Source organism: Mesoplodon mirus (genome assembly GCF_964341445.2).
Source record: "Mesoplodon mirus genome assembly, chromosome: 6".
In the NCBI taxonomy this organism is placed as follows: domain Eukaryota; kingdom Metazoa; phylum Chordata; class Mammalia; order Artiodactyla; family Ziphiidae; genus Mesoplodon; species Mesoplodon mirus.
This window is the reverse complement of record NC_138982.1, coordinates 129,226,508-129,239,719: the sequence shown is the minus strand read 5'-3', so window position 1 is coordinate 129,239,719 and position 13,212 is coordinate 129,226,508.

Sequence of the window (13,212 nt, the reverse complement as noted above, 5' to 3'; positions counted from 1 at the left end):
TGACAGATATTTTCTCTCAGTATGTATATTAAATATATCATTTCCCTTTCTTCAAGCTTTTATTGTTAATGTGGAGAAATAATCTTTCAGAATAATTGTCATGTCTCTAAATGTAACTATCTGTACTGCTTGCTGGGGTTTAAATTTTCTATTTATCTTTGGTCATCTGAATTTTTACTATTATGTTTAGGTATGAATTTCTTATTTTTAAGTTTTCTCCATCTTCCATTTTTCTTAACCTATTTTCTCTATTTTCCATCCAGTGGACTCTGTTACATTCTTGGAAATTTCTCCACTATCTCTCTCCAGTTGACAAATTTGCTTTTCATCTTTGTCTAATCTACTAATAAACCCATTTTATTCAGATTTTATGCTTGGTTATTTTTACAGACTCTCACTTTTGAAATGTATTTTCAAACCATTATTTTAGATTTTGTGTCTAATTCCAATATCTAATATTTTTGCAGGTTTGATTCTGTTTTTTTTTTTTTTTCTGCCAGCTCTCACTCAACATGCTTGCTTATTTTGTTTTGTTTTGTTTTGTTTTACTTCATTTTTGTTTTACTGTGAGCTCATTTTACTGTAGATATTGAGCCCTGAGCTGTGGTGATTTTTTATAAGAGAGGGCTTTTGTCTCGTCCTGCCAGGTCCCAAGGGCAGTACTAACCAAGGACCACTTTACACTGAATACTTGTATGTTGAATATTGAGACCACCCAGGAAGTATGAATTCAGTCAGTAAAACTGAAATCAGATGGCTTGTGGTTATGATGTCTAAAAGAAAGTTTTTCATTCCCTCCATACAGTATCAAATTCAAGAGAGACTATTTTTCTTGTCCTTTCTTGAGAGGTGAATGTATGGGATGTGGAGAGATGATTCCCCATGAGCATCCCACCTCATATAGGCCTGAGGTTTTTCTAGGTTCCACACTTCCAGACAGTCTCTGAAAACAAACTTTTCCACACAGAAAATTCCTTCAAGGGGAACTGATTTTTGAGTTGTGTTTCCCTCTTGATGCCTTGGCTTCCAATTCCTTACTTTCTTGTCTGTTCATAGATGCTTTCATAAAAAAAATATTTTTAATATTTCCTCCAGTTGTTTAATTGTTTTCAACAGGAGGGGTCTTAAGGCAATCTATTCATAGTACTGCCTGAAACAGAAATAAAAACCTACTCATTTTTAAATCATTTTTATAAATTAAATACCAGCTCTCAGTTATCAGTCTTATATTAGAGTTCTCTTCTATAAAAATTAAATCATAACTTAATAATTGTTTTAAATTTTGAACCATGAAGGAAAACATTTTTTTTTAAATCTGCCTCCAAATAATTTCTTCATCACAAAGAATTCATTTAAAGGATTATACTCTCGTTTGAATCCCATCATGGACAAGCATCATTCTCACATTAGTCTTAATAATTTTCAGTTCAATTGATTTGAAGTAAATATTTGGCTCTCTAGAATTTTATTTTTTAAGTTGCAGGTGGAGATAAGACCATCCCTACCCTAGAGAAGTTTACACTTCAGTGGGAAAACTATATAAGTAACGAAGCAATTACTGCTGTTTGATAGATATAAAAGGTAATTAAAAGCACTATGGATACAGCAACAAAAATAGAAGAAAGGCACTTGTTATTGCTTCAGTCTGTCTCTTTGTATGCAGGGGAGGAGCTGGCGTCGTCTGGCATTTTTTCACTATGGAGTCATCATAGGAGCAGAGTACTGAAAAGTTCCTCAGGCACACAAGAAAGTAATGAATCTTCTGGAATTCAGGAAGTGGAAAGTAGAATAGGTGAAGATACAGAGATATAAAGCAGCTTTGTGTGTGCAGGAAACAACAAATAGTCTGTTACGATGAGGATTTAAATGGCAAGATGGACTTGTGCAATTTGAGACTGCACGCACAGTCATGGGCCATAGGAAAGGAAGTGGAATTCTATCTCTAGATGACTCAGAAACATTGGTTTAAGCTGAAAAGGGACAAAACAGTTTTGTACAACAGGAATATCGTTTCCCAAGTTTTGGTTCTGTAGACTGCCTTACCTCTGGATGTTTTGTTCCTGGCTCTTTGGGGGGTATTTTAATTTTTGTTGAACAATGTCAATTGTGTGGAGAAGAGTAGAAACTGTGGTAACTAAGATTTGTTCTCAGAAATGGGTACATCTCTTCTTTCGTCCACTCCATTTTATGGGGGATTGAGTCAAGCTGGGTTAGCTTTTGTTACCTTCAGAGCACCACATACCTTGTACTCAGTGTGAGGCCTGGAGTGCCAAAGGGTTTTCTCAGATCCCTGATCTATCTTTGAAGTTCAGCAGTCTCCGCATGCCTACACCACGGAGCGGTGTCTCTCTCCATCCTCTATTCCTCCCCAAGCAGTCTTCTGCCATATTGCTCGTTATTCACCATATGCATTCTATTGGGTGTTTCTGTTGTCTTAGTTCAGCCTTTAGGTCTTGAGCAATCCCTGTTAGCGTGGGTCTTGGAGATGGTGTTTCCTCAGGGTTCTTATCCCTCTCTTCCATGGCAGCAGAATTCCAACTCACATGTGTGGGTAGTAGCTGGGAGAGAGTTTCCTGAGTCTCTTCTACTAGTAGCAGACTTTTTCATTGTCTGAATGCAGAATCTTGGGTTTGAGGCAGTTTCCCATTCTTTCCCTACACATTTTTTACTTCCACTCTATCCTCAGTGGCAATCTACCTTTGCCTGGGACCAGGGGTGGGATGTCTTCTTTCCTTTCCTTCTTTATTTCCATGCCCCAGAATTAGTATTTCTTCTGTCCCTTTGGCTTCATATGAGAGATGAGTCTAGGAGATGGCTGGGGTTTTGTCCCTGTGAGTCTCTAAGGAGAGGGGCTACTACCTTGTGAGTGAGCACAGAGTCCCCTAGTGCTTGGGCTTGATGACATGCTGATCGTCACTTTTCCTTTAAGAATTTATAAAAATTTTATCTGTCTTCTCCTAATTCACTTTTACAGTAGCTCTTTTCTCAGTGTTCTATCAATAGTGAAAAATAAATTGTGTCCTTTCTCTCTTCTATACCTAGTCTTTTGTGACTACTGCTCTTTGAACACTTCGAAAAAAGTTATGATTTTATTGATTATTCAGATTTTTCTGAGTGATATTCTCTTGCAGCTTTATACATTTTCAACAAAAGTCAAACTCCTGAGCAAAAGTTTAGCACTCCTTTGATTTAGTTTTGCCTGTTTTTCTATACAAATTTTAAAATAATTTTTCTAGGTTCCCTTTGGAAAAAATTTCTATCCGTTTTTTACTGTGATATATTCAATCACAACTTTGATATATTCAAAGTTGTGGGGAAATGTTATTTTTATGATTCTGAGGCTTCCATGGACAAATGATAAGACATGACATCATGTGATCAAATAATTTTGCATACATCAAAAGTTGTTTTAACTTTAGCATTTTATAACAAAGCCTGATTTTTTTTTCATGTTCCTTTCCAGGATTTTAATATTTTTTATGATTTAATATTTCTATAAAAGGGGCTTTTTTTTATTATACTATATCTTTAAACTTGTTTTTTATATATGTGAATATTATGACCATGCTAAATTATCGTATGCTGTATAATAGTTTTTACTTGATTTTCTTAGTTTTAGTAAAACTATTAATTATTGACTGTGAAATACATTACTTTACATTCTCGATTTTTTGTGTGATTTATTACTCACCCCAACATCATTGGTTAGTACTTCCAGAAAAGTGTTAATTAATATTAGTAGTGATAGTGGAATTCCTGCACTGTTATTTCTATTATTTTCTCATTTAAAAAGATATTAACATTTGGTAGGAATGCTACATAATATTTTTAAAGTATCCATCTTTTCTGTTTTATTAAGAGCCTTTATTACTAATGGACATTATAGTTTATCAAGTGCTTTATCTGTGTCTAAACAATTTGGAACATATGTTTTTTTTTTCCTTTAGATCTATTAATAATAAATGATGTTAATAACTCATAATAATGAATTGCCCTTGGTTTTCTGGATTAAAACATACTTGGTTATGATCTTGTTCATAGACTAAGTAAAACTGGTCTAAATATTATTATTTTCTTTGTGACAACTTTGTAAAGATTATTAACTTTATGGTATTTTTGCAAAAAGAATTTAGTTCCTTTCTTTCTGTTTGAATGGTTTGGAAAGCTTAACATTGGGATTATCTGTTTTTTAAGAGTTTGGTATTTTGTGGTGGAGGGGTCCTCTTTAGTCACATTCTTTCCTTCATTTCTTTTGTGATAACTTATGTTAGATTTTTCTATTTCCTCTCGGGTCATTTTAGGTAAATTTTATTTTCTAGTTCACTCATATTTTCAAATATTTTTGCATAAACTTGAGAAAATATATAACTTTATTATCTTCTAATTTTGTTTGTACCTGTGTTTATTTTCCCACTCTTAGTATTTGTTATTTCATGTCTGCTTCTTCTCCTTAAGTTAGTTAATGGTATATTGATTTTATTATTTTTTTTAGATGAGTCAGATTTTGAGTTTACTTATTGGTTCTAGTGTTTTCTTTTTTCCCATTATTCTCTGTTATAAATGCATTCTTCCTTCTGCAGAGTTCTGGGTTATTTTGTTCTTTTTTTTTTTTTTAATTCAAATGTAGGCTTCCTAACAGACTTTTACTTGTTCTTATAAGTTCTGCTACATGGTCTTTTCTTCATTAATATTTTCTAGATATCCTATAATTTTACTTTATGTATTCTCTGTGACCCAAGAGTGGTTTAAATTCTCTTTTTCATTTCCGTATGTTGAAGGAATTACATTATATGCCACCCTTGGAATTTTATTGGAATTGTATGTAAAATGTAAATTAGTTTGGAATACATTTTTAAGATTACAATATGAAATTATTCTATCCTAGATTATTGTTTTTTAACCTTTTATTAACGTTTTATTTTATGTCCCTGAATAAATGCTTGTAGGTTTTATTTATGTAGTCCAGCACAGCTTTTATATATTTTAAGTTGTTTATATTGTTTTTGCTAATGAGAATAAAATTTCTCCATTATATTTTATGTTTTGGGGGATATATAAAAATTCTGTTTTGTAATCATTTTTTTACCTTAAGTCTAACTTCATAAAACTACTTGATGATCATAATATTTTTCATTTTGTTCTCCTGGGTTTTCCAAGAGGTAGGGCATCATATTACATATGATGTGGAACATATCACAGTGGAACAGGGATATATTTCACAGAAAATTGTGCACGCTACCAGCATAGGATACAATTTACTATAACATAAGAAACTTCATGATTTGTTACACACAGACAGGCAAGCCTAACTGGCCTTTACATCTCTACAATGTAGCCAGCAGCTGATGATGATGATCCAGCATGGTCTGGCACAGGTCCTTTGAGAAGCTCCTTTGACCATTCTCATCAGCATAATCCATGGGTGCTAGGATGCCAAATGTACCCTCCTGCCTCCTCTCAACTGTCAGAGACTCTGGCTATGTCATGTGTATGCCTGCCTACCACCTGCAACTTCTGTTAAAAGCCCCAGAACATTCTTACAGAGATGCTAGAGAAGTTAAAGATTAAGTTTTCCAGAGTAAATGATCCAGACACACTATGTACATGGAAAACCCAGACTTAAGTTTATACGAAATCTTTTCCTGAATGTATAAATAAACTATAGCTTTTTTTCCTCCTCTCTTCACATTCTTCTTTCTAATATTCTCTTCATAAGGCATTTGCTAGAATTCCCAGAAAAAATGCTGAATGACAATGCTAATAAGTATTTTTATCTTTATTTTGATGGGAATAACTCTAGTGCTTTTCAAAGGAATTTGTTATATACTGTGTATTTAGTTATTCCTTATCATATTAAGAGAGTGTTAGTTTGTTTCTAGATGATAAACAGATATATTTTTTTAATTCAAGAATAGGTGATCAAATTTTTAAAATTCATTTTTAGCATCTATAAAGATTATTTGATTTTTTAAATTTTTATTTATAGATATGTTTAATTATATTAATAGATATCTGTATAATAAACCATTCTTACACTCCTGGAATAAAGATAACTCTTATTCCCTTAATATGTTTTCCAAATTTTAAGATATAAAGTAAGGAATCAGCTTGGCATGGTACATTGTATTAAAAAAGGATCATAAAAGACAGGTGGTTAATAATTCAAATACAGCTTCTCAGAGTAATAATTTGCTGTTTTATTGTTGTCACCAATTCCAAGGTCACCTTGGTTCTACTACTTTACCTGTCAAGATGATTTAGGTTATATGGCTGTATAATGCCAAATTTCAGGGGCTGAAAACAAGTTGTTATTCCTTATTTATACTATATGCCATTATACTTGGTTGCCCCATTGTCATTACCACCCAGGCTGATAGAGCAGCCAGTTAATTCAACATAAGCATTGTCATTACAGAGGAAAAGAAAGAGAATATGGCAAATCACACTGGCTCTGAGAATTTCCAACTGGATGTAACACTCTGCTCTCATGTCATTGGCTAGGACAAGTCACTCGGCTCACAGTGTATTAAAGGAAGTCACACAGACACACCTAATTTTGAGTGGCTAGGAAAGTGCAATGTTAATATGTTCTTAGAAAGAGAACCAGAAAAATTGGGTTGACCAAAAAGTTCATTTGGGTTTTTCCATAAAATGTTTTGGTCAATCCAATATTTGACTGGCAACACTACATAAACTCTCTCTTTACTATGAGACCTTGAACAGGTCAATTAACCTTTCTAAGCTTCTGATAATAATAGGATACACTTCACAGGGCTACTTTGAGGATAAATAATCTAATACATGGAAAGTCTTCAGTGTAGTGCTTGGCAATCAAAATGCTGTTCAATAAATGTGAGTTATCATCATCACCATCACCACCACCATCATCATCATCACATATCCAAATCAATTTTATTCAAGTATTTAAAAAATATTTTATATACATTTTTCTTGGATTATCAAATATTTTGAGTTATTTATGTCTTTGACTATCAGAAAAACCTACATTTGACTATAATTACTTTTTCAATTCTTTTTGACTACTTCAGTACCTTTTTGGGCCTGTACATTGATGTCTACTTCAGGATCTACCAGAGAGTGAATGAGAGAAAAGAAGTCAGGTTGAATAAGTGTTTCATTTAAATGGGGCTTTTCAATACTTCAAAAGAAGAATTACACATTAAAAACATAGAATATTACTCAAAGTGCCAATTCAGACAATATGCTCAAAATTGCAGTATTTTGACAATTTGTTAAAAATGTGATTGAAGGCATATGTTGAGTTCTCTAATGTGTGTATAATATCCTACCAGAAATTATGACAAAAATTAAATTTTTTTCACCTGTCATTTTTACTTCTCAATATAAGCATTTTCCTCTAATTTGAGAGCAGAATGCAAAAGAATCTATTTTTCTTAGGAAGATAAGGTTTTTCTTATAGCTTCACTATTTTGTACCACCATTAACAAGAAAAAAGTAAGAAAACACATATGAAGCCCTAAAACCTATTCCTATTACTTATAGCCATTCCTTTAAAAAGAAAAAATTAATCATATATTAAAAAGAAAATGTTAAGTATTTTAATATTTTAATATTAAGTTGAAAGCTTCAAGCTTAAGGTTTTTTGTTTTGTTTTTACAATGCCCCAGAGTCATTATTTACACTAAATAATAACATTTTAGTGCTTCAGTTTTATAGGCATCCATAATTTTTCTGTTTTTCAAAAAACAAAGAAACATTGATAAAATTCTTAAATGATGTTAAAGAAAGTTTTCATAGAAATGCAGAAGGAATTAACCAGTAAAAGCTATTCATTAGACTTTTAATATTAGATTTTAACATATTTTTTCCTCATTTCCTAAAACTGTTGAATGGATCCGAACTGTATTTCTCAGTAACTAAGTCCTTTCATCTGTGAATATCTGTGAGTTATCATATAGATCCTATGTTGCTTCTACACAGAATAATGATAATTTAGTAGACTGTACAAACTGAACTGTACAGAATAAGCCAAATGACAAAAATTAAACTGAAAAATATTTTCTGAAGCATATGACCCTTTTCAGAAAAGAGAATTTTTCCATATTCTTACCTTCTTAGAAAAGGAACAGAAGTGGCAATACTAATCACATACAATGTGTATCTCTGATGTTTCAAAATAATGCAAAGAAGAAAATCAGATCAAATAACTCCTCTTTTTTTGAAACCTTCACCACTGCCCCGCACCTCTTGCCCTTGGACAGGTCAATGGCTCCATCTTTTCCATCCCATCCTCCTTGTCCATATTCCACATATAGCCCTAAATACACTCAGGAGCAACTTCTTAATTACATCTGTAGAAGATGCTCAAGAGCAAGTATTTAAACAATCTTTGCCAAGACTGAAATTTCAAGGTGCAGTGTGTATATTATTCGTGCCCAGTATAGCACCTGACACAGTACATAGTTAATAAACATTAAAAATATAAAAGGAGGAACAAAGGAATGAAAGACAGGAAGTAAGCAGGGAGGAAGAAGATCTACAAAAAGCCCCAGAGGAAAAAGTTACTACAATTTTTTAAAAGTCATTTCAATTTGTAACAATGTTTCTTCTCCTCTCATTTTTATTTTAAACAGATTTTATGCCTATGGAGAATCACTTGAGGCTTTCGACAGCCATTTGCAGTAAATAATATTCCTGCAGAAGAGCAAGATTGCTGTGCTTGTTTTAACTAATAGTGTCAAATGGAAGAAAGGAAAGAAAAAAAGCACATAAGAAAATCTTAAATTTTAAGAGAGAAACGGCTGAAGAATCATATTGTCATCTTAAGGGAGGTTTTTCTTATGTGCACTCATTTTCTAAGTTCGAATTAAGTTAACAGAGATGTGTGATTTAACAAGAGCTGATGGGCAAAACCCTAATTTTCTTCTGTGTTTTTTGGTTCTCATGACATGAGTTTTCCATTGTCCTTAAAATCATCAAATCTGTTCTTAAAGAGTTACTTTTCACCATGGCACCTGTGCTTAAGACAGGGAATGGGTGACTCACAGTCTCAATTTTCTCTCAAAAGCCATATCCTGAATCCCAGCCACTCAGAAATGACATCTGAATTAGAAAGCTAATTCATTAAAATTTTTTTCTGTTCTCTTAAAAGATTATTATATGGATTTACTTTATACTTTCAGCTTATTACATACAATGTCACTAATTTCCTTTTGTTTTAGTTCCTAAGTTTGCACAAAATATTTTTTTTAAATGCTTTACTTGAGCCTTCTCTCACACTATAGTATTTCTCATCCTTATACCCCATGTGTTCTCTAGAAGCTTCAGTTGCTGCACAGGTGTTCAGAGCAGAGCTCTTGTGTTTAACATGCGCGTTTCTGCAGATCTCTTGTAATGTTCCTTTGGTTTCTGTTGCCTACTTTTATTTCATCTCTAATTTCTAATGAGAAATATATATAGCTTGTGCAGTTGCCTTCAGTTTGAGTGAATGTCAGCTGCTCAGCAAGTTTGACAAGCATCACATTCTTCCCAAAGGTAGAAAAGTCAATTTATTCTAATGTAAAGTTTGCCATATATTTATCCTTTCTTAGTTGAAACTTTCTCTTAGAAGTTTAGGAATTTTTTTTTGGCAAAGTTGTAATACTTGGGAAATGTGTAGGTCAGTGTCTGTACATAATAAGTGCTCGATAAATATTAGGGTTTGGATGGTGTTGATGAGTTCCAGAAAACATTATATATACCTACTCAGAGTCAGATATACTTACTTAAGAGTTAAAAAGTCATAAAACTGAAGTATTTATTTTATATTTCCTGCCTCAGTGATACAATATGGAAATGTGGAATCCATTTTTCCTTCATACATATATATATATATATATATATATATATATATATATATATATATATATATATATTACTTTTTAAGTCATAGAATCTACAAACTGTGGCACTGAATCCTTTTGTAAACAAAACCCCTTTACACCATCATATTCTCCAGCTCTTTTATAGGCTGAATAACATAAAACAAAATAGCTTCATTTGGTATTTTACCTCACTGTTTTCAGACACCAGTGACAATAACACCATTAGCCACGGTAGGTTTCTAGAAACAGAAAATAGTGTGTCTGATTTTCTAATAAACAATTTTCTAGTTGAGGCAAAGTTTCATTGAGGAATAACTACCTCACCAACTACTCAGCATATAATAAATTGTTTATACAGCAGAGATATACCATTAACACAAACAACAATTTGTACATCTATAGTTATTTAAAGTGCTAAAAATCACCTTAAAACTGATAGAAAATTTGAACTGGAGCTGTCCAACCTGCTCATTTTATAGATTTAAAAACTCAGTTCCAGAGAGTCTGTGATTAAGGTCTCTAGCAGACGGTGGCACATCTGAAGTTAGTTACCCTGACTCTTAACCCAGTCCCCTTTCTTCTATATGCTTGTGTACATATAATTATATATACATATTGCATTAAAGGTTAAAAGATCAGATTACCTGACTCCACCAAGCTGTGTGGGCTTCGCCAAATCTCTTTACTTCTTTTTGCTTCAGTTACCTCATCTGTGATATAAAGATATAAATAACAATAAGTCTGGGGCTTCCCTGGTGGCGCAGTGGTTGAGAGTCTTCCTGCCGATGCAGGGGACACGGATTCGTGCCCTGGTCCGGGAAGATCCCACATGCCACGGAGCGGCTGGGCCCGTGAGCCATGGCCACTGAGCCTGCGCGTCCGGAGCCTGTGCTCCGCAACGGGAGAGGCCACAGCAGTGAGAGGCCCGCATACCGCAAAAAACAAAACAAAACAATAAATCTGCATGTAAGGATTAATTAGCTTATATATGTAAAGTGTATATGGCATATAGTAAGCACACAATAAATGGACATTATAATTGTCACAGAAAAATGTTAAATTTTTTCCTAGAAAAATATGAATTCAGATGTAACCTCATTCACAATTGTCTGTCTTCTTCTGCCTAGTTCTCTGGAGTGGACCGAAGTTCTTAATTTAGAAGCAACATGAAAGAGAAGCTACAGTCTGGCAGGGGACAGCAGGAAGTCACTGCTCAGAAAACAGGGAATTGGGGACACACAGAGTATGAGTTACCCGCCTATGAGCGCACGCACACACACCCACACACATACACACCTTCAGTGTGCTCCCAGCCCAATCTCCTTAGGCCAAATGGACAAATAGAAAGTTTCCTGGAATCATTACTACTTCCTTGAGAAGCTGACAAGAATCATCCCCACTGATATTACTTCATAATTGACAAGCACCACCAAGTCCTCATATAGGGCAGCAGCTGGAACTGTTCTGTTTTGGCTATCACTTCCAGACCACCAGAATTTCCTGCTAGCTAGCTGCAGATACTCCAACAGTTCATATATTAACCTTAAAATAATGCAAGTATGCATTTTCACAATGGAGATTTTGTTCGTGATGGCAACATTTTCACAACAGTATAATAAACTGTTTTATACTGCCTGTCTGTCTTAACCAAATATTGATATAATTTGACAATATTACTGTTATCAGTGAAATGCTTTTGGATACTATTGTTGCTGGGTTTTTTTTCAATTTAGAAAATATTGGGGGACCATAATTTGCAAGGACAGTTTTTCTTCAAAAAATTTCTTCAAGAACAATTTTGAACTTTGCATAAGAGACTGGGAATGAAGGAGATGGGGTAGATATTGAGGAGGGCAAGATTACTTTTGAGAAGCTCTTGACTCTGCTGAGAACTTTACAGGCAAAAGGAAGCTGTCTTGCTGTAGCAAGGGGGTGATATCTGTCTCTGAACATCTGGAGGATCCAGGAGAATCTGGGAATTCAAGATTCTCAGGCTCATCCACCCAAATGTCTCCATTTCATGTCGCAGTTTCCACACTTTTTCTGAGGACCCTGATTTGGAATAAGGCAACTGTAAGATTATGCATTTTCAGATTTTTCAGCACAGTCTGCTCTCTGACTGCAGAAGATAAAGGTGACTTTCATGACAGGCCTTGAAACAAAGAGTTAGAAAAATATATAGCTTCTCTTTTAAATTTTTTTTCAAGATTTCTACAGCCAAGGTCAATAAACTTTTTTGTAAAGGGCCAGATAATAAATATTTTGGACTTGTGTGCTCAACTCTGCCTGGTAGCACAATGATACTCAATACATAAACAAACGTTCCAGTAAAACTTTATTCACAAAAACAGATGGTCAACCCCTCAGGCTGCAGTTCACCAACCCCTGCTCTGAAGCAACTATCGAAGCCATCCAACTACACACTTTTTAATTTGCTCTTTTCCTCATTCTGTTTAAGTGCCACTGCTGCTACATAAACCTGCACCTCATCCCATAACAAGAGTCTTCACAATTGTAATGCCACTGCCTGCTGTGGGCTGTTCCACCTACTGACCACCAGCAAAGGAACCCTCAGCTCTGTGTGATCAGTGAGTGTTCCCACCTAAAGGATCCTCTGATATTCACTGTTTTAGACTCAGTTGAGCCCAGGAAGCAGAGCCTGAGAAAAAAGGAAGAAAGAAAGAAAAAAAAAACTTGTGTGCAGACAGCCTTGAGGTTTTAGGCATGGAAGGAACAGATAAGTAAATTTAGGTACAAGAGAAGGGGTCTGATGGAGATTCCTTAAAAAACTAAAAATAGAATTACCATATGACCCAGCAATCCCACTCCTGGGCATATACCAAGAGAAAACCACAATTCAAAAAGACACATAGGGCTTCCCTGGTGGCGCAGTCGTTGAGAGTCCACCTGCTGATGCAGGGGACATGGGTTCGTGCCCCAGTCCAGGAAGATTCCACATGCTGTGGAGCGGCTGGGGTCCCATGAGCCATGACTACTGAGCCTGCGCATCCAGAGCCTGTGCTCCGCAACTGGAGAGGCCACAACAGTGAGAGGCACACGTACAGCAAAAAAAAAAAAAAAAAAAAAGACACATGCACCTCAATGTTCATTGCAACACTATTTACAATAGCTAGGTTATGGAAGCAACCTAAATGTCCATCGACAGACAAATGGATAAAGAAGATGTGGTACATATACACAATGGAATATTACTCAGCCATAAAAAGGAATGAAACTGGGTCATTTGTAGAGACATGGATGGACCTAGAGACTGTCATACAGAGTGAAGTAAGTCAGAAAGAGAAAAACAAATATTGTATATTAACTCATATATGTGGAATCTAGAAAAATGGTACAGAAGAACCGG